Raw genomic sequence first — 21,456 nt, 5'->3', positions numbered from 1 at the left:
ACTTCTTAAAGTTCTTCATATTGATTGAGGATCGAATCCTATTGGCCACCTGTTTGCGTGTGATGGGCTGAAACAGACGACAACATTATAAGTAACACGCAGCAACATTCTGCAGCATGATGCGGTGAACTAAAGCAGGTTTGTGGGCGTTCAAATTGTAGAAGGCTCGTAGTAACCTTAATCCATGGATGAAGCAGGCACTCCTCAGCTGTCATTCTATCACTGCAAAACACATGAACACAGTAGTCAACACATCAGGGGGGTAGTAATAAATAACAAGTAATAATCTTTACTTATCAAAGAACACGTGCATTTTGCCACGCTTTACTGCAAACTAAATGTAGGAAATTGCTGGTTACCCATCAGAAGATGTTATGTTTAGGACGTTTTTCGATGAGTTCCTTGGGTATTGTGCTGTTTTGGGGTACATTGGTGTTTTGTTTTTTTACATGCCTACTTAACTCTAAGTCTGCAACAGCAATGGCTGTGCAATTCAAGCATTGTGTAAATGTTAAACAACTGACAGATGTAGTACATTTTAAGCCAAAGTTGAAAAGCTGCATTATTAAAAAGCAATCAGAAGTGCTCCTTTTTTCCATCACTTTGCTGGAACCATTGCTAGCAGTTTCCCCCCGCTTCCAGTCTTTGCACTAAACTAGGCTAAACAGCTCCAGGACATATCCAACACACGATTCTAGATTGTGTGAGTCACGGTCTAACAAAGACATTATTGGCAGTCTAAAGTTGTCCAAAGAGTTGCGTTACACCCAACAACCTGTTTTTGGCATGGGTTCGTCAGGGATTAGACTTAAACCAAAGAGCCACAAGAATCATGCTGTCTTGCAAAGAAAGACTCAGCTTTCATCGCCGTTTACAGTGTTCCACTGTGTCCCTTATCTTTGAGGGACCGGGAGCGGAAACCTGCAATGATGCCAACAGACTCACTTGTGGAGAAGGAGCAGGTTCTTCAGTCCTCTGAAGGATTTGTAGCTATTCTAGCTTTTGTCAGTCATTGCCTAACAAAGATTTTATTGAAATAGCAAAGTTATAATGATTCGTTACGTGTTTATGGTAAGGGCTCGTCCGGGATTTGAACCCGGGACCTCTCGCACCCAAAGCGAGAATCATACCCCTAGACCAACGAGCCACAAATTCCTGAAATTGTTATACGTGAACAAGATGGATCCACTGTAGACAGTCTTGTGTAGAAGGAGTGGGTTCTTCTGTGCTCACCAGAACCCTCCTCTGTGTCAAAGAACGACTCGGATCTCATCACCAACTATCTTACATTTACTGATTTTGATGCATGATTTATATTTATACGTTTTGTGACGGGAGGGCGAGGCACAGAGCCACGGAGAGAGGGAGGCAGGCAGACTCAGTCGCAAAACCAAATCCGATGGGCAGACACAGAACCGGTACCACAAGTTATACCCACCCAGGCGAACTACACACAGCTTGCCCCAGCTGTCCAGACAAAGGGTAAGCACAGTGGAGTAAAGGGTGGTGAGGAGTAGGTTACCGTTGGACTCCCCACTGGCGGCTTGTTTTTCTTGTTCTTCCCAGGCAACAACGGTGGCGTGTGGTGTGGAGCAGCAGTGGAAAGGACATTGTTAGCAGTACGGATCTTCTATGAATGGTGATGCCATTTTCCAAGATAACTGATTGGTCACTAGGCAGTGCTTTTACTCGAGCTGATGTGGTATCTCGTATGGAGATAGGACTGGCTATGCGAAAACTGAAGTTACCTCGCTAACCCTACCTCCTGCCTTGTAGTACAGGCCTCTGGTCACTTATCTCTGAGAGACTAGAAGGAGAAGGTTCTTCTGTGCTCTGAAGGATTTGTAGCTTTTCTGCTTATGGGAGTGTCAAAGTCATCGATCGCAATGATAATCTAATGTTTAAGAGACACATCAGGCACACAGCAAGGGCTCGTCCGGGAGTTGAACCCGGGACCTCTTGCACCCTAAGCAAGAATCATACCCCTAGACCAACGAGCCACAACAACAATGTTAATATTGCCTCTTGATATACATGGAGGAACTGCACCCTACTTAACTGTCAGTCTGCCACAACAATCGAAAGTTTTCCTTTTTCCATCACTTCACTGGAACCATGCAAGCAGTTTCTCCCGACTTGCTAAACTAGGCTGAACAGCTACTGGACATATCTACTATGTCCTATACAAACTCTTTTAACAGTGAAAGTGGTATTGCATAGTCTACATATGTTGTTTTCTATTTCATATGGCATTTTCCAATTTCTTAGATTCTTTTACAGAGGTCGTGCTAATCTTAGATACCAGGCGCCTGAAACAAAAAGGTAAGCAGAAAACCTCTTTTCTACTTGAAATTTCTGCACATTGGGCATACCAAAACAAATTGTCTGAATAAGATTATTCTCTGATCGCTAAAAGCATAGTCATTTTCTTTTGGAGAATGATTAATGATTGTTTGATTTTTACTGAAATGGTCACATGTAAAGTAAAAAACACATAGTCTCACGTGAGGGAAAGTGAATAAGTGTCCTAGTTTAGTTTGAATCGGCTGGAATAAAAGGCATATTGTCTTCTAAATTATTAAAGGACATTTTTGATTCCGGGGTAAGCCCAATGCCGGGAGAAGTTTCATTGTCCCGATGCCGCGAAAGGCGATGCCAGGGAAGTCTGATGCCGGTAGAAGTTTGATTGTCCCGATGCCGCGAAAGGCGATGCCAGGAAAGCCTGATGCCGGGAGAAGTTTGATTGTCCCGATGTCGCGAAAGGCGATGCCGCGAAAGGCGATGCCACGATAGGTGAAGACTCCTGTTGAGCGGACGACTAAAGAAATGAATAAATAAAAAATTCCCGGTATAATTGTAAAGATAAAATCTTTATGAGGACAGAGGGATAAGTTTGTTATTTTTCATACAAATGTGGGGTGGTTTCCTACTTTATTGATATTTTTACTGTGCATGTGTCAGTGTATTGGACAGTACAGACTGCTCGAAAATTTCTGCACTAACACAGATCTCAAGTAGTTGTGTGCATGGGGGATTGGAATAGCATAAAAGGGGATATTTTAGTTAAGATGTTGAAGAAGTTGGTGAATTAAAACGAGTGAATAGACTGGGAAAACCCTCAACGATCAAGCGCACAGAGTAATAGACTCCAAGTAGAAGCTTCTTGATCGGGTCCTCACTCGGGCACTGTGCCACTCACCCTCTCTGAATAACAAAGTAGCCATAGTCACGTGCAGAGGACATCAAAAAGAAGATGGCAGAATAGCAAGAGGAAATAATGCAGCAGATATGGCAGCAAAAGCGATAGCAGGATACAATGTAAATCGACAAATGACACAAAAAGCAGTAAAAGATAAACCACATAGGGACCTATGTGTACAAAACATCAAAGAGCTGCAAGAAGCAGCTGCCCCGTCTGAAAAACAGGCGTGGAAAGAAAAAGGAGCCATAAAGAATGATAAAGGGCTACCTGGAGAAATCACGAAGGCAAGATAGCAGCTCCGGCTGGACTACTAAATTTACTATGCCAAGAAGCCCACAGTAGAGGTCACTGTGCGAGCTCAAAAGTAACAGCTCTCATTTCTCAGCATTGGTGGCACCCCCACCTTAAAGACATCACTAAATATTTTGTACAGTCATGTGAAATCTGTAATCAGTTCAATCCAAAGATTTCCCTCAAGGCAGGACTAGGAAGTTTTCCAGTTCCTGATGCCCCATGGAAGGAGATAGTGATTGATTTCACTGACATGGGTGCAGATCACAGAGTTGAGGGCAAAAGATATCTCTTAGTCTGTGTAGATCCATTCTCAAGGTGGGTTAAAGCCACACCTCCCAAAACTGAAAAAGGGAAAGAAGTCATAAAATGGCTAACAAGGGAAATCATTCCCAGATTCGGAGTACCAGCAGTAATAAGATCTGACAACGGCACTCATTTCTCCAATGAGGAGTTAGGAGAAGTAGAAAGGATGTTTGGGATCAAACATAAGTTTGGTGCAGTTTACCATCCAGCATCTCAGGAAGTAGTAGAAAGGGCTAATCGTACTATCAAAGAAGGATTGGCTAAAGTCTGCGCAGACAAAAAAAACTAACCTGGATTGAAGCCCTCCCTATAGTGCTATTTAACCTGAGATCCACTCCAAATGCGACAATGAATGTCAGCCCACATGAGATTTTGACAGGAAGGAAAATGCCCTGTCCATTTACTACTGCACCAACAGACACACCACCTGTATTATTACAGTATGAAGATCTGAGTGAGTATGTTAAACAACTGAATAACACTGTGATGAGCGTCTCTCAACAGGTCACGGAAATACTCACCAAAGAACAGGACCACGACACATCTCCTGTTGAAGTGGGAAACTGGGTCCTCAGGAAAGTCAATAAGCTCAATTGGTCCTCCCCCGGGTGGAAGGGACCGTACAAAGTAGCAGAGGCTACATCACACTGTGTGAAGGTATGGTTGTCTGAAGACAGACTGAGCAACTGGATCCATAAGACGCACTGTGCACTGACTCAAGACCCTACAGAGAGAACATTGACTGAGGTTCGGACTGACTTAGGAACCTCACCGACTGACAATGACTACGACACTGGAGATGAGAACCTACCAGAGACTGGACAGACCTCAACTGACAAAACCTTCCAAAAACACTCCACTGTGGAGACTAGGTTGTAGTACTCGAGCGGCTGTAACTATTATTTGACTTATATCAGAACACCCTGACCTACATAGATGCAATTGGAGTCCCCAGAGGTAAATGGTAAATGATCTCACTTATATAGCGCCTTTCAACCTTCACGGTTCCCAAAGCGCTTTACAGCTAAGTCTCATTCACCCATTCACTCACACATTCACACACCGATGGCGACCAAGCTGCCATGCAAGGTGCTGGTCTCCATCGGGAGCAACTTAGGGTTCAGTGTCTTGCTCAAGGACACTTCGACATGATGGGGGCAGCTGGGGATCAAACCCCCAACCCGCTCTAACCAGCTTTACCTCCCGTGCGACAGTGCTAACCACTGCGCCACCATGCCGCCCCTAGAGGTGTACCTGATGAATATAAATTGGTTGACCAAGTCGCCGCAGGGTTTGAGTCATCCCTGTTTTGGTGGGTCACTGTAAACAAAAATGTGGATAGAATTAATTACCTTCATTTTAATGTTCAAAGGCTCAATAATATGACTAGAGATGCCATTGCCGGATTACATGAACAATTGGCGGCTACTTCTCTGATGACTTACCAAAATAGAATGGCCCTTGATTTTCTCCTAGCTGAAAGAGGTGGTGTGTGTGCTATGTTTTCCCAAGATTGCTGTGTGTTCATCCCTAACAATACAGCCCCAGATGGCTCCATAACTCGAGCCCTTTCTGGCGTCAAAACTATGCCCAGCAGGTTCTGGACAACAGCCTGGGGTAATGTGAGCTGTTTAAAAAGTGGAAACGCTTCACGAATTTGCGTGTCATCCTTTCGCAGGGGCCATGCTAATCTTCTCTGTATCGATTCCAATTTATTAGATGTGCTGCCTGAGCAAGCACATTAAAGCTACCTTGCTGGTCGACTTTTAGCCCCCTACTGGCCAAGTGACCCTTATACGGGAGTGCGGGATAGAGGGCTGCGATCCCCAGAAGGCAACTCCATGAAGCAGGGTTTGACTTGTGACACTGGAGTGAGTAAAGGCGTAGTTTGGAAGTAGATGATGTGTATTATTTGATACTAATCATAGAGGGAGTCTTTTCAGACAATGATATGTAGTACAAAGTTGCTATGTATGCAATGTTCCAGGTAAACAATTAACAGACGTTGGGGCATCTTAAAGATAAGATGCATTGTTGTTTAGACGAGATCTTCCTTGGTATGTGAAAAGTTATCTCTGAGAGGTTAAGGTACGTGAAACATCATTCTGAGAGGTCTCTTTTCCTGACCCCTAGATAGGGAATGGAAGTTTACAGACTTGTGTGTTGTAGTAGGACCCCATGCATGTCTAAAGGTATAAAAGATGAGCTTGGACAGTGTTCGGGGCAGCAGTACTGATTCGGCTACGGGTGCTGTCCAAGCCAAGATGCGCATGCCTGTTGATCCTGAACTTTGATGCAAATAAAGAATATTATGTGAAAAGTCAGTATCAGCGGAGTTTCCTTCCATCATCGAATCATCGCCTACATCCGGGGAATGAAGAAGAAATTAACTACATAGACTAAGCAAACAACGGCCTTACCTACATTCTTGATAATGTCATGTTTGGTATCTCCAATTTCATGCTGTTGTGGCCAGCCAAAGTGTAAGTCACATCACACCTTTGATTGGTGCTGAAAATGAAAAGGGGGCGGGGCCCAAGAGGCCGCAGGCTAAACTTAGGGACCCCAAACCTAATCATCCCCTCCCAGGACCACGTTGGATAAGTCTTGGTGAGCCTCGGTGTGGCCTCCTTGCCGCTGGCATTACCTACATAATGAGGAAGGAAGCACAACGAACATTGGGAATTCCAGCCATTTATATAGGACACACATGCCCAGCAGTTTCTGGACAACAGCCTGGGGAAATGCAAGCTATTTAAAATGTGGAAACGCTTCACGAATTTGCGTGTCATCCTTTCGCAGGGGCCATGCTAATCTTCTCTGTATCGATTCCAATTTATTAGACGTGCTGCCTAAGCAAGCACATTAAACCAACCTCGCTGCCTGACTTTTAGCCCCCTACTGGCCAAGCGACCCTTATACGGGAGTGCGGGATGGAGGGCTGCGATCCCCAGAAGGCAACTACCTGAAGCAGGGCTTGACTTGTGGCCCTGGAGTGAGTAAAGACGTAGATTGGAAGTAGACTAACCAAACAACAGCCTTGTCATGTTTGGTATTTCCAATTCCATGCTGTTGTGGCCAGCCAAACTGTAAGTCACATCACAGGAAGCTTTGATTGACCCTGAAAATGAAAAGGGGGCAGGGCCCAAGAGGCCGCAGGCTAAACTTCAGGGCCCGATACCTAATCATCCCCTCCCAGGACCACGTCGGACAAGTCTTGGTGAGCCTCGGTGTGGCCTCCTTGCCGCTGGCATTGCCTACATAATCAGGAAGGAAACACAACGAACATTGGGAATTCCAGCAACTTATATAGGACACACATGCCCAGCAGTTTCTGGACAACAGCCTGGGGTAATGCGAGCTGTTTAAAAAGTGGAAACGCTTCACGAATTTGCGTGTCATCCTTTCGCAGGGGCCATGCTAATCTTCTCTGTAACGATTCAAGTTTATTAGATGTGCTGCCGGAGCAAGCATGTTAACCCGCTTCGCTGCCTGACTTTTAGCCCCCTACTGGCCTAGCGACCCTTTTACGGGAGTGCGGGATAGAGGGCTGCGATCCCTAGAAGGCAACTCTCCAAGCAGGGTTTGACTTGTGGCCCTGGAGTGAGTAAAGGCGTAGTTTGGAAGTAGACTGAGCAAACAACGGCCTTACCTACATTCTTGATAATGTCATGTTTGGTATTTCCAATTCCTTGCTGTTGTGGCCAGCCAAACTGTAAGTCACATCACAGGAAGCTTTGATTGACCCTGAAAATGAAAAAGGGGGCGGGGCCCAAGAGGCCGCAGGCTAAACTTCGGGGCCCCAAACCTTACTAATTTTGATTCTGATTTATTGTCCATAATAAAGGCATAAAAATACCTTCATTATGCCCTTCAAAACCCATTTAAAAATCCTCTACAGTGCTGCACTTCCAAAACAAGACCAATTAAGAAGTTGGAATTGATATTCACGAGAAGCATCATGGGAATACACACAATGTCACGCCAACAAACACCAACAGACAAATACATAAAACACTCATTGAACACTCTTAACACTAGCCAAACACAAACAGCTTGGTTACAGTTCAAGGATAGGGATAAGTTAAAGGATAGTTTTACATCAAGTATCTCTCACATTTCCACATGCGCATTGAAAGCAGTTGGTCACTTTAATTGTTCCTCCTGTGGATACTGGCCGCCAAGAGGTCTCGTCTTAAAGCAATTTCCTGTTGTTTCCTCTTGTCCATTCATGCAGCAGATGCTCCTCTCATCCTTAAAAATAATCCTGCTGAATTGTCGGAGTCATTGTTTCTTCCTAAATGATAACCAAGTCCTGTCTAGCCCGACTGTATTCCCTTCTGAAGCTGTGTCTGACTGGGTGTTCACTAACTGCAGCTTCTATAACGTTCTAGAATGATGATGCAATAAAGGCATCAATGGTCCTCCGGAATTCTGTGACCATCACAATTACACACACTTCATTAATTTACAGTAAGTTCCTTGAGACTTACCCTACCCCTAACCCTAACCTTAACAGTATGGGACCAGTAGCTCACAAGTAAGTGTACAGTTTCCCCCTGTGGATCAATAAAGTAATTCTGATTCTGATTCTGACAAGACTTGGGTAAAAAGCTAAGCAGGGTTAAGCTGAATAACATACTGAAGAGGAGAGGCTGGGATCCTTGTTATATTCCCCCACTCCTGAAGCCGAGGTAGTATTGTTTTTGAGTACACTATGTTTTCAAAAGTATTGGCTCACCTGCCTTGACTCGCATATGAACTTAAGTGACATCCCATTCTTAATCCATACGGTTTAATATGACGTCGGTCCACCCTTTGCAGCTATAACAACTTCAACTCTTCTGGGAAGGCTTTCCACAAGGTTTAGGAGTGTGTTTATGGGAATTTTTTGACCATTCTTCCAGGAGCGCATTTGTGAGGTCACACACTGATGTTGGATGAGAAGGCCTGGCTCTCAGTCTCCGCTCTAATTCATCCCAAAGGTGTTCTATCGGGTTGAGGTCAGGACTCTGTGCAGGCCAGTCAAGTTCATCCACACCAAACTCTCTCATCCATGTCTTTATGGACCTTGCTTTATGCACTGGTGCACAGCCATGTTGGAACAGGAAGGGGCCATCCCCAAACTGTTCCCACAAAGTTGGGAGCATGGAATTGTCCAAAATCTCTTGGTATGCTGAAGCATTCAGAGTTCCTTTCACTGGAACTAAGGGGCCAAGCCCAGCTCCTGAAAAACAACCCCACACCATAATCCCCCCTCCACCAAACTTTACACTTGGCACAATGCGGTCAGACAAGTACCGTTCTCCTGGCAACCGCCAAACCCAGACTCGTCCATCAGATCGCCAGATGGTGAAGCGCGATTCGTCACTCCAGAGAACGCGTCTCCACTGCTCTAGAGTCCAGTGGCGGCGTGCTTTACACCACTGCATCCGACACTTTGCATTGCACTTGGTGATGTATGGCTTGGATGCAGCTGCTCGGCCATGGAAACCCATTCCATGAAGCTCTCTACGCACTGTTCTTGAGCTAATCTGAAGGCCACATGAAGTTTGGAGGCCTGCAGCGATTGACTCTGCAGAAAGTTGGCGACCTCTGCGCACTATGCGCCTCAGCATCCGCTGACCCCGCTCCGTCATTTTACGTTGCCTACCACTTCGTGGCTGAGTTACTGTCGTTCCCAATCACTTCCACTTTGTTATAATACCACTGACAGTTGACTGTGGAATATTTAGGAGCGAGGAAATTTCACAACTGGACTTGTTGCACAGGTGGCATCCTATCACAGTACCATGCTGGAATTCACTGAGCTCCTGAGAGCGACCCATTCTTTCACAAATGTTTGTAGAAACAGTCTGCATGCCTTGGTGTATGATTTTATACACCTGTGGCCATGGAAGTGATTTGAACACCTGATTTCAATTATTTGGATGGGTGAGTGAATACTTTTGGCAATATAGTGTATGTTAAGGTTTTTGATGATGACGTATGATCTCGTGTTCAAGGGCCTTACAAAAAGGAAAGTTACGAAAGGGAAAATTTTAAGCCTACTCTTAAAATTAGAGACTGTGTCTGCCTCCCGGACCCAAACTGTGAGCTGCTTCCACAGTAGAGGAGCTTGATAGCTGAAGGCTCTGGCTCCCATTCTACTTTGAGACTCTGGGAACCACAAGCAACCCTGCATACTGGGAGTGCAGTGCTCTAGTGGAGTAATAGGGTAGTATGTGCTCATAAGGATATGATTGTGTCTGACCAGTAAGAGCTTTGTAGATGAGGATTTTAAACTCTATTCTGGATTTTACAGGGAGCCAGTGCAGAGAAGCTAATATTGGGGAAATATTATCTTTTCCTGGTTCCTGTCACTGCATGCGTCGCAGCCATTTGGATCAACTGGAGAGTCTTCAGGGACTTATTGGGGCAGCCTGATAAAAAGGAATGACAATAATCCAGCCTAGAAGTAACAAATGCATGGACTAGTTTTTCTGTTTGAGACAGGATGTTCCTGATTTTTGCAATGTTACATAGGTGAAAAAAGGCATTCCTTGAAGTTTGTTTTATGTGGGAGTTAAAGGACATGTTCTCTGGACAGCAGCACAATGAATGTCAAACTTCCATACTGGTTTTCAAAGTTAGGTTATTGGTCTTGGAAGTTCGCATGCTAGATTGGGAATGTGAAGGTCCTGGAGAGTTTGGGTTAACACAAAAACACATTTACTGATGGAGGGGTTGTCAAAGAGTGCATGAGTGCAGTAGCTGAAACCTTACTTGAGGGAAAACAAAAAGAAGAGCTTTGTGACAACATACCTATGTCAGCATCATCAGCCACATCAGCCACAAAGCTAGCCCAGCTGTATGAAGCCATTCATCGGGCCCCATGTGTAGGCTTAGCTGTCGATGAGTCCACTGATGTGTCTGACAATGCTCAGCTGTTAGTTTATGTAAGGTTCTTAAGCCTCCTCCGACCATCTCCTCACTGTCCTTGTGGTTGCAGGCTGGCTCTTCACCAGAGGCACATAACAGGGGTTGAGGTGCACTAGGTTGTGGTCTGACCTACCCAGAGGGGGGAGGGGAGAGGTGCAACGAGAGCTTTCGTTCGATGTTTTGAGAGATTGCTCGCGTTTCCGCCCTTACAAGCAAAGGACTTGTTGCACCATAACCGACAGCAGAACCGTTAACGCCGGAGCTTATCGTTACCACGGACTTTAATAATTCAGCCCCGGGGCTCGTTTAATACCGGGTTTCGGTACCCATCCCTAGTAGTTCGCTTACCTGTACCTGTACGCCAGTTTACCTGTACACCAGCTTCCTGCAAGGAAGAGCTGTTGCCATTGCCTGATGGAAGGGAGAAGCACTGAGAGATGTGAACACGCTGTGAACATGCTCATTAGTAGGCCACTGCTGATATAACAGTTCTGTGTGCTGTGCCTTGGAAGATGCATAATGTTCCAGCTGAACCCAGGTACATCGTCTACAGAGAGGTTGAGGTCTTTGATATGATTTGTGAAATGCATTCATCACCTCTGTTCAATTTGAGGCTATCTTGTGCAGTATTATGTTTGACACAGCCAACATTTGCAGAACGTCAATGGCCTCAGCTTCAGTGGCGAATAATCGAAGACCATCATCGATTTAAAAAAATCCCTCTCAACAAAGTGCCTTGCATCACTGCCACAGTCATCCTCTTGGTGTTTTGCTGCCCTCCTCAGGCCAAAGGTTGCTACTGCGGGTGATGGGCTGTACCCAAAAACATGAACTTGCATGTGGTAATCCACCACTTCTTTGCTAAGGTCATTATACCTGTACCACAAGAACCGTAGGAAGTCTCTGCAGTCTTCACGCACCACAAAACAGTAAAACATCTGCTGTATGTCTGCTGTCACTACAACAGGTTTTCTTCTGAACCTGGGGAGCACTCCAATGAGGCTGTTGTTAAGGCCAGAAAGCAACACCTCATTCAGTGAGATTCCACCCTACTGTGCACTGGAATCAAACACCACACGGATCTGCTCTTGTTTTTGGAGGTGGTAAACTCCAAAGGCAGGGAGATACCAACATTCCATCTCTGGTTTGAGTGGTAGCGCAAGCTCAGCATGTTCATTGTCAAGTATTTTCTTGCATGAACTCGGTGAAGTGCACTTTCATTCCAGGTTTCTTCTCTAACATCCGGCGCAGTGACATCAACCGGCTATGAGCACAGTCTCTGTTGTTCGGAAGACGTCTCCCTCTCCGACCCAGCTGTTTGTGTCATCTTGGAGGAACTCCCGTTCCATGATCTGAAGGAAGGTTAGATCCTCAATGGAGTGGGCAAGCAGGTTGTCATTCTCTGTTGTACTGAACACTGCTGGACTAGTAAGCAATGTTAGCTGGCCTTCCTTTATCTCGTGTTGTCGCACTGTGCTTGATGTTTGGCTGTGTCGCATCGGTTGACGACCAAGAGGCCAATCTGTGCTGAATGCAGACGAGAAGAAATTGATATTGACGTCTTCAACTTTCAGAACGACATCACCGTTTTGTGGTACTTTGGTATATCCAATTCGTGCTACTTTACAGTTCTACTCCAGTACGTTTCAGAGGGAAACATGTCACCGTTTACTTCACTACATTCATTTAACTGCTATCACAGGCCTCGACTGCAGTGAGTGAGAGACAGAGACAATGTTCACAGGACAATATAATATATAATATAGAATCTAAAAAGGACACAACGTTGAAGAGGATGAAGAGAAAAGGAGTCAGAGGTCACCATATTTTATACGGGTGTTCGGAAGCAAGCATTCACCATTCTCTCTAATCATTTTGACATTATTCAAACAAAAACATTAACTTTTTTAACCAGTGCAGTTCTTTAATATGTGAGGTATGCGCATTCATTCTCTACATATTTACTCACAGCTCATTATGGTGACTGAAGCCGCTGCAGTTGCACCTTAGATTTACTGCAGCGTGCTTTGTCAAATGAGTCAACGGGATGAGATGAAAAGGGGAATTGGACAGTTAACAGAGAAATTACAAGTCATTTCAGCCGACATCGCACGCACACTCGACGAGAAGAAAAGAGAAAGTCATGGCTTTGGCAGTATTTCAAAGTACTTCAAAATCTGTTACTGTTGTCATTTTTCAAGTCTTTGGCGATGGCGATAAAAACGACGACGTTGAGGTGTGGGTGGCGAGGTTATTTTACACGGTTATTAACACGTGTATGCTTATTGCCATTTTAAAACGATACATCACGAATAATATAATATATGAGAATACAAAAGAAAGACATTTTGCTGGCAGTAGTATGTACAGTGCTGATTCAAATACTGTATCTTCTGCAGTAGACAAAACTTCTATAAACACTCACCGATAGTGTCATGGCGACCCCACCCCCCCACCCCCGAAAACCCCAAATTTCCACCTAGCTAACTGTGGATTGTTTGGATTTGAGTTTGACGGTTCCTCCTCGAGTTTGGAAAACTCTGTTACCTCATGAGGATCGCTATCGAGCTCAACTTTTTGGTCAACATGGACGAGAAGTCCCAGAGGCTCTCAGCATCACAGCAGGTTTCTACATATCCGCATCAACTGAGGGGTCAAAGGCTCCAGCATAGCTTCTGATTTCCCCAAGATTTTAGAGTGATACAACAAAATCATGGTCTTATTACTTAAAGCTGCAGTAGGCAATATTATTGAATTATAAGTTATAGTTCTACCCAAAGCTTTTCTGCGCACATTGTTTTGTCAAAGAGTTTAACCTTCAAAACAAGCATCATTAAGGTCTGTATCAACTTCAAAGAAAGCTACGTTTTTCCCAATTTAACTTTTTTTCCTTCCATAAAGTTTCCCTTCCACCAGACATGGTCACTTCTGAGACACTGTGTGACCCTTTACAGTATTTAGTTCATGTGAACAGTGGAACAGAAAAATCCTCCCCTTCCAGCTTGGACCTCTCTGCTCTGCTGAGCGTCCTGGACTCCCCCTCCCGTCTGTCTTCGACGCAGCAGAGAGGCAGGCTTGCTTTCTGTGTCCTCCACGTCGCTTTCGCATTGTCTCTGCAGAAAGAGGATATCAGTACAGCTGGATTTTAAAAGCCTTGCACAGCTGTATCTGAATTTTACACCAAAATCAAAAACATGTCACACATAACTAGCCTCGTCTAACCCGGGCACCGCGCTGCAGTTAAAGACTAGAAGCCGAAAAATACGTCACCTAACGGTGTTCGTCATTCTGCTGTTTCAAACACGATTATTTTGTAATTATTGCTTTCACTTGAACCAATTATTTGACTTTGTGTTGCACATAATAAAAAAGTCAGTCTCAAAAATATGGAATTATATACATGGGGTATATATTTGCTATATGGTATAACATGTAAGTATGTGGTACATCCAGCAACCAGACCAGCACCTGACCGGGTCTCAACAACAGGTTGCGTGGGGGGCCTTCTTTTTTCTTCAGGCTTGAGTTGGCCGAATTATTTTAAAATGTAACTTCATTTGAACTTTCTCTTGCTTACTCCACCAATCCTCAACGTGTGTCATACGTCGATATGAGTAGATTCGTGTGAAGACAGAGCTAGCTGCATTAGCCTTGCCAGCTCGCGGCCGGTTAATGGTCAGGGAAATAGCCGCATTCTTTGTCATTCCTATGGTTGACCAGTCGAGGGTGGCGCTAAAACCATCTGCGGTCGGTGCAATCTGCCGTACTCACTCCACAACTCCTCCTCTTAAAGGCAAAAGTACAAAGTTCTGCTCTGGATCATAACTGAGTCTTGTCAAGTTCAGCTGGGGAGGGACATTGAGAGATTAACCAGCCACGTCCATCTGGCCAATGTCGAAAAGGCAAAGTTCATCTGCTAACCCACCAAGCAACATACCAACTAAGGAGGACAACATGTAAGAAACATCCTTTCATATACAAGATTCAGACTTGAGTAGCTGCCCAACACTGACTTTGGGTCAGTTATTTTCTTTTCATAGTCAGTATGTGAGTTTGAGTTGAGTGACATAAAGTGGTCTCACCTGTAGTGGATCTGGATCTGAGCTGTCTTTACACAGCAGTTTCAACCGGACCAGCCGGTTGCACATCCACACCATGTTACAGGACATCTAAAAGAAAAGGGGGGGGGGGGGGGGGGCAGGAGGGATGAAGAAATAATGTTAGCCAACAGTGCGACCAGTTTAAATGTTGATTGGGGCGCCCTGGTGACTTAGGGGTTGTTCCTCAACCCCCCCCCCATTTCTCTCTACTCTCTTTTAATAAAAGGCACAAAATGGCCAAAAATACACACACACACGATATAGAATGTAGGTTTGGCATACATATCCACTCTCACCTTCCATTTCCTTCTGGCGTTGAACTTCTTACAGTTCTTCATATTGATTGAGGATCGATTCCTATTGGCCACCTGTTTGCGTGTGATTGGCTGAAACAGACGACAACATTATAAGTAACACGCAGCAACATTCTGCAGCATGATGCGGTAAACTAAAGCAGGTTTGTGGGCGTTCAAATTGTAGAAGGCTTGTAGTAACCTTAATCCATGGATGAAGCAGGCACTCCTCAGCTGTCATTCTATCACTGCAAAACACATGAACACAGTAGTCAACACATCAGGGGAGTAGTAATAAATAACAAGTAATAATATTTACTTATCGAAGAACATGTGCATTTTGCCACGCTTTACTGCAAACTAAATGTAGGAAATTGCTGGTTACCCATCAGAAGATGTTATGTTTAGGACGTTTTTCGATAAGTTCCTTGGGTATTGTGCTGTTTTGGGGTACATTGGTGTTTTGTTTTTTTACATGCCTACTTTACTCTAAGTCTGCAACAGCAATGGCTGTGCAATTCAAGCATTGTGTAAATGTTAAACAACTGACAGATGTAGTACATTTTAAGCCAAAGTTGAAGAGCTGCATTATTAAAAAGCAATCAGAAGTGCTCCTTTTTTCCATCACTTTGCTGGAACCATTGCTAGCAGTTTCCCCCCGCTTCCAGTCTTTGTGCTAAACTAGGCTAAACAGCTCCTGGACATATCCAACACACGAAATTTCTCTAAAGGATTTGTAGCTCTTCTAGATTGTGTGAGTTACGGTCTGACAAAGACATTATTGGTAGTCCAAAGTTAAAGAGTCGCGTTACACCCGACAACCTGTTTTTGGCAAGGGCTCGTCAGGGATCAGACTTAAACCAAAGAGCCACAAGAATCATGCTGTCTTGCAAAGAAAGACTCAGCTTTCATCCCCGTTTACAGTGTTCCACTGTGTCCCTTATCTTTGAGGGACTGGGAGTGGAAACCTGCAATGATGCCAACAGACTCACTTGTGGAAAAGTAGCAGATTCTTAGATCCTTTGACAGATTTGAAGCTATTCTAGCTGTTGTTAGTGATTGCCTACCAAAGATTTTATTGAAATAGCAAATTTATAAAGATACGTTAGGTGTTCATGGTAAGGGCTCGTCCGGGATTTGAATCCGGGACCTCTCGCACCCAAAGCGAGAATCATACCCCTAGACCAACGAGCCACAAAATCCTGCCTTAATGTTATACGTTTACAAGATGGATACACTGTAGACAGTCTTGTGTAGAAGGAGTGGGTTCTTCTGTGCTCACGAGAACCCTCCTCTGTGTCAAAGAACGACTCGGATCTCATCACCAACGATCTTACATTTACTGATTTTGATGCATGATCTATATTTATACGTTTTGTGACGGGAGGGCGAGGCACAGAGCCACGGAGAGAGGGAGGTAGGCAGACTCAGTCGCAGAACCAAAACCAACGGGCAGACACAGAACCGGTACCACAAGTTATACCCACCCAGGCGAACTACACACAGCTTGCCCCAGCTGTCCAGATAAAGGGTAAGCACAGTGGAGTAAAGGGTGGTGAGGAGTAGGTTACCATTGGACTCCCCACTGGCGGCTTGTTTTCCTTGGTCTTCCCAGTCAACAACGGTGGCGTGTGGTGTGGAGCAGCAGTGGAAAGGGCGTTGTTAGCAGTACGGAGCTGGACTTGGAGGGGGCGGTTCGTGGACTGTGTTGGTGTGGCTGGACGAGTAAACGCAGCGGCGGATGTACAAGGTGTCGTAAAAAAAAAAAACTGACTTTTAAATCTTTTAATAAAGCGTTGTACTTGAGTGTGTTTCCCCTTGGGTAATTCCTACTGCTCACCCCTGCCAGGCAAATACACGAGTCCTCGGCTCTATCCTACTTTCCAAGAGAACTGATTGGTCAGCGGTGCTTTTACTCGAGTTGATCTATGCTCGACAGGATCTTCTATGAATGGTGATGCCATTTTCCAAGTTAACTGATTGGTCACTAGGCAGTGCTTTTACTCGAGCTGATCTGGTATCTCGTATGGAGATAGGTCTGGCTATGCGAAAACTGAAGTTAGCTCGCTAACCCTACCTGCTGCCTTGTAGTACAGGCCTCTGGTCACTTATCTCTGAGAGACTAGAGGTGGAAAACTGCAATGATAACAAGATGGATCCACTGTATTTGTGGAGAAGGAGCAGGTTCTGTGCTCTGAAGGATTTGTAGCTCTTCTGGTTCTGTGCTCTGAAGGATTTGTAGCTCTTCTTATGGGTGTGTCGAAATCAAAGATTTTATGGATAAGCTAATGTTTAAGAGATACATCAGGCACACAGCAAGGGCTCATCCGGGAGTTGAACCCGGGACCTCTTGCACCCTAAGCAAGAATCATACCCCTAGACCAACGAGCCACAAGAACTCTCTGTCAAAGAACATCTCGGAACTAATCACTGGTGAATTACAGTAGGAACAGCTTAGCGTATAAAAATCAATCAGAAGCGCTCAATTTTCCACCACTTTACAGGAACCATGCAGGCGGTTTTCCAGTCTTCCAGTGCTAAACTTGGCTAAACAGCTCCTGGACATATCCAATACATTCTATACTGGTTCTGTGCTCTGAAGGATTTGTAGCTCTTCTAGTTATGGGTGTGTCGAAATCAAAGATCTTATGGATAAGCTAATGTTAAAGAGATACATCAGGCACACAGCAAGGGCTCGTCCGGGAGTTGAACCCGGGACCTCTTGCACCCTAAGCAAGAATCATACCCCTAGACCAACGAGCCACAAGAACTCTCTGTCAAAGAACAACTCTGAACTAATCACTGGTGAATTACAGTAGGAACAGCTTAGCGTATAAAAATCAATCAGAAGCGCTCAATTTTCCACCACTTTACAGGAACCATGCAGGCGGTTTTCCAGTCTTCCAGTGATAAACTTGCCTAAACAGCTCCTGGACATATCCAATACATTCTATACAAAGGTTCAGAGAAATGTGGCAACTCTTTCTCTGAAGGATTTGTAGCTCTTCTAGACTGTATGAGTTGCTGTCTAACAAAGACCTTTTGATAGACCAAAGTTAAAGAGTTTTTGGCAAGGGCTCGTCAGGGATTAGACTAGACCAAAGAGCCACAAGACTCATGCTGTGTTGCAAAGAAACACTCAGCTTTCATCACTGTTTACAGTGTTCCACTGTGTCGCTTATCTTCGAGGGACTGGGAGTGGAAACCTGCAATGATGCCAAGAGACTCATTTGTGGAGGAACAGGTTCTTCAGTCCTCTGAAGGATTCGTAGCTTTTCTACACTGTTAGCTCTTGTCTACCAAAGATCTTATTGATAGACCAAAGTTATAGAGTTGTGTTACAACAGGGAACTCCACGACCCCGCCCCCTCCCATCTGCTGTAGGATGGTATTGGTATACAAAAGCACAGTGAAATGCACACATAAGTCGTTCTTTCCGACCAGAATCTATATCTCTCATGTAAAACACTGTCAGGGAAAGCCAAAGGGCTTTGCCGGTCTCCAAACACTCTGACACCCTAAGAGACCCTCTCACGAGCCGCGCCCCAAGATCCACGGGATCTTCTATGATTCGTGATGCCATTTTCTGAGAGTTGATTGGTCAGTAGGCGGTGCTTTTATACGAGTTGATCTTTTATCTCGAACATGCTCCGGACCACGTTATTTTTGCAGCAGAAGTTACCGTGGAAACCTGAAATGATCCACTGTAGGCAGTCTGGTTTGTGGAGAAGGAGTAGGTTATCAGCATTTGGCCAATCTCAGACTGAACCCGGGACCTGGTTTGAGTATCACTGCGCATGAGAGGCTGATTTGCACTGTAACAGAGCAAGGTCCAAAGTGTTAAGTAAATTCTGACCCATACCATCAGGGATGGTAGTGATAACTGCCAACCCAACGTGCTGAATGAGTTTTGTGTTCAAACTGATGATCCAGTTCACTGACGACACAACGGTCGTGGGCTGCATTACCAATAGGGAGGAATCTGCATTCAGAGACGAGGTGAGGCCTCTTTTTGGATTGTTATCTGACCTTATTGAGTATTGTGTATGGAGAGAATGACAACAAATTCTGCCTTGAACCTAGAACCTTTGAAATTATGCATTTCTAGTTTTATGTGGTTTTCTATGAATCCATTTTTAATTAGACCTATTTATTGTTGGATGCATATATTTTCAGTTAGTGTTTCGTTGTCCTATTTCGCTGACTGAAGGAGATATGTTGTCTGTTTAATGAGGATATTTTTGACTGCAGGCAGCCTTCACTGCATGAGTTTCTATGTGTGAGACGCCATTGTATCTGCCGCCGATTGCTTTGGGTGTGTCACACACGAGGACAGCAAAGCTCAGCTGTGACAAACTCCACACTTCCAACACCGTCTCTCGCTTCTTGTGTTTTCAGCTAAACGTCCAGAAGCCCCACACGTCAGAGATTGTGGTCTCAAGACTCGGCCTTTCACTGCTGAACATCATCTGTTGGCTCTTTTTTTCTTTCTTTCTCCGTCTGTCCCTCTCCCCATCCCTCTCATCTATCCTTCCTCAATCCTCAACTGTAAAACTGTTTTAAAAAAATCTTTGTGTGCCTGTTGTACTTTGTTATTAGCACTTGCTCAATGTATCTGCTGAACCTGCTCCTTTTCAATCAGCCTCCAGTCATTATGTATGTCTTCTGTTTAAGGATGTTTGTTTTTGTCTGACTTCACTCTTCGTCGTACTTGTACACTGTATCAGTTCCGTTCTGTGTTAAACAAAGGAGAGAAGAAATGCTTGAGTTGATGCGTCTTTGTCCGTGGCTGTTTTTGTTACACTAAAGTTTAGATTACAGCCCGCAACGCACAGCGTGATTCTCCACAATTTATAGTGTCATTTTTTTTGTTTTGACTTATTACCTTGTCAAGGTTGAGCATTATTGTGGTGTGGAATATATCTAATATACAATAATAACAACACAGTGGTTCCCAACCTTTTTCTTAAGGGACCCCCCTATTTTACCATTGTATATACACTAAGGACCCCCACTGCCCCCCACCCACTTTACAAAAAAGGAGAAAAAGTAGCGTACTTCTTTTGACATTTTTGTGTTCTGAATAGACTATTTCCTGTGGATACTGCAATGTATCAGAATTCCACTTCAACATCCGCACACACCGACTGGCACTGTTGGCTGCTGTTTCTTTGTCTGTCACCCACCATCACACCCCTCCCCATTCACGGCAGCCATAGAGAATTTGTAGTATCGCATGAAGAAATGACATCCCTTCATCGGGAGATGGCTGAAGCGGGAAATTCAACTGTGATGACGGGTAGGAAGGTGTGAAAAGTACAGGTGGGTGGATTGATACCAAAACCTACTGCGAAGTTGTGTTTGGAGTATTAATACAAGTGTCACTAGGATTGCTACAAAAGAGGGTCTGTCTCACGTCAGATCGCATGGACACTATTCTAAGAGGAAGCTTCTTTGCCTCTCTGCTGCTATTGTGTGCATGCACACAGCCCACACACGTTAGTTCAGCGAATAAACATAATAACCTTTTTTGTTATTTACCATTACAACTGTCCTACATTGAACATGCATATGGTTAAGTAATTAATAATAAAAAGTATCAATATCTGTATAAGTGATCCTGGCCCTGGTATTTCTTGGTATCAGAGTGAAACCAAATGGTATCAAATGGTGGTATCTTATCTCCCACTCTTACTGGAAAGACAGGAAATGGAAACAAGGAGAAGGTACAGTCTGTGAGAGTGATGCTAGGGTTTGTGCTCTGGTAGAGTGAGATTTTCCAAAATAGGGCGATGGCACACCACTAGAACAATCTATTTCCACAAAAAGTGCATCATTGTTTCTGTTGGCCAAGTATCATCTCACACATTCATTTCCTGTAGCCCCCAGAGATGCGTAAAGTTTGAATCAAACCATTAAAAATCAATGAAAACGGTCCTCACCGATTTTACAAGTCCATGTGTAGTGAGGAGGAATACGTGAAGCCTTCGGTCAGAAAGATGAAATATACCATATTTATGACAGAAGAAACTTGAAATTGGCCAATCAGTTTCTGGACAACAGCCTGGGGAAATGCGAGCTGTTTAAAATGTGGGAACGCTTCATGAATTTGCGTGTCATCCTTTTGCATGGGCCATGCTAATCTTCTCTGTATTGATTCCAATTTATTAGACGTGCTGCCTGAGCAAGCACATTAGATCTAACTCGCTGCCTGATGTTTAGCCCCCTACTGGCCAAGCGACCCCTATACGGGAGTGCGGGATAGAGGGCTGCGATCCCCAGAAGGCAACTCCCTGAAGCAGGGTTTGACTTGTGACACTGGAGTGAGTAAAGGCGTAGTTTG

General features: G+C 44.5%; 9 non-coding genes across 9 annotated transcripts; all 9 read right to left on the bottom strand.

Moving 5' to 3' along the window:
* Positions 1 to 1,075: 1,075 nt before the first annotated feature.
* trnap-ugg (transfer RNA proline (anticodon UGG)) lies at positions 1,076 to 1,147 on the bottom strand. Its single transcript has one exon. It is a non-coding gene; the product is annotated as a tRNA-Pro (tRNA).
* A 781-nt stretch (positions 1,148 to 1,928) lies between these two features.
* On the bottom strand, positions 1,929 to 2,000 carry trnap-agg (transfer RNA proline (anticodon AGG)). Its single transcript has one exon. It is a non-coding gene; the product is annotated as a tRNA-Pro (tRNA).
* Positions 2,001 to 5,432: 3,432 nt separating this feature from the next.
* On the bottom strand, positions 5,433 to 5,539 carry LOC139299511 (U6 spliceosomal RNA). Its single transcript, XR_011598798.1, has one exon. It is a non-coding gene; the product is annotated as a U6 spliceosomal RNA (small nuclear RNA).
* Positions 5,540 to 6,556: 1,017 nt separating this feature from the next.
* On the bottom strand, positions 6,557 to 6,663 carry LOC139299546 (U6 spliceosomal RNA). The gene has a single exon (XR_011598831.1). It is a non-coding gene; the product is annotated as a U6 spliceosomal RNA (small nuclear RNA).
* A 503-nt stretch (positions 6,664 to 7,166) lies between these two features.
* LOC139299503 (U6 spliceosomal RNA) lies at positions 7,167 to 7,273 on the bottom strand. Its single transcript, XR_011598790.1, has one exon. It is a non-coding gene; the product is annotated as a U6 spliceosomal RNA (small nuclear RNA).
* An 8,962-nt stretch (positions 7,274 to 16,235) lies between these two features.
* trnap-ugg (transfer RNA proline (anticodon UGG)) lies at positions 16,236 to 16,307 on the bottom strand. Its single transcript has one exon. It is a non-coding gene; the product is annotated as a tRNA-Pro (tRNA).
* A 1,125-nt stretch (positions 16,308 to 17,432) lies between these two features.
* trnap-agg (transfer RNA proline (anticodon AGG)) lies at positions 17,433 to 17,504 on the bottom strand. Its single transcript has one exon. It is a non-coding gene; the product is annotated as a tRNA-Pro (tRNA).
* Positions 17,505 to 17,804: 300 nt separating this feature from the next.
* On the bottom strand, positions 17,805 to 17,876 carry trnap-agg (transfer RNA proline (anticodon AGG)). The gene has a single exon. It is a non-coding gene; the product is annotated as a tRNA-Pro (tRNA).
* Positions 17,877 to 21,198: 3,322 nt separating this feature from the next.
* On the bottom strand, positions 21,199 to 21,305 carry LOC139299518 (U6 spliceosomal RNA). The gene has a single exon (XR_011598804.1). It is a non-coding gene; the product is annotated as a U6 spliceosomal RNA (small nuclear RNA).
* Positions 21,306 to 21,456: the final 151 nt, after the last annotated feature.

This window comes from Enoplosus armatus, chromosome 16 (assembly GCF_043641665.1).
Source record: "Enoplosus armatus isolate fEnoArm2 chromosome 16, fEnoArm2.hap1, whole genome shotgun sequence".
Taxonomy (NCBI): domain Eukaryota; kingdom Metazoa; phylum Chordata; class Actinopteri; order Centrarchiformes; family Enoplosidae; genus Enoplosus; species Enoplosus armatus.
Note: the sequence above shows the minus strand (reverse complement) of the source record. Positions and strands in the feature narration are given on the sequence as shown.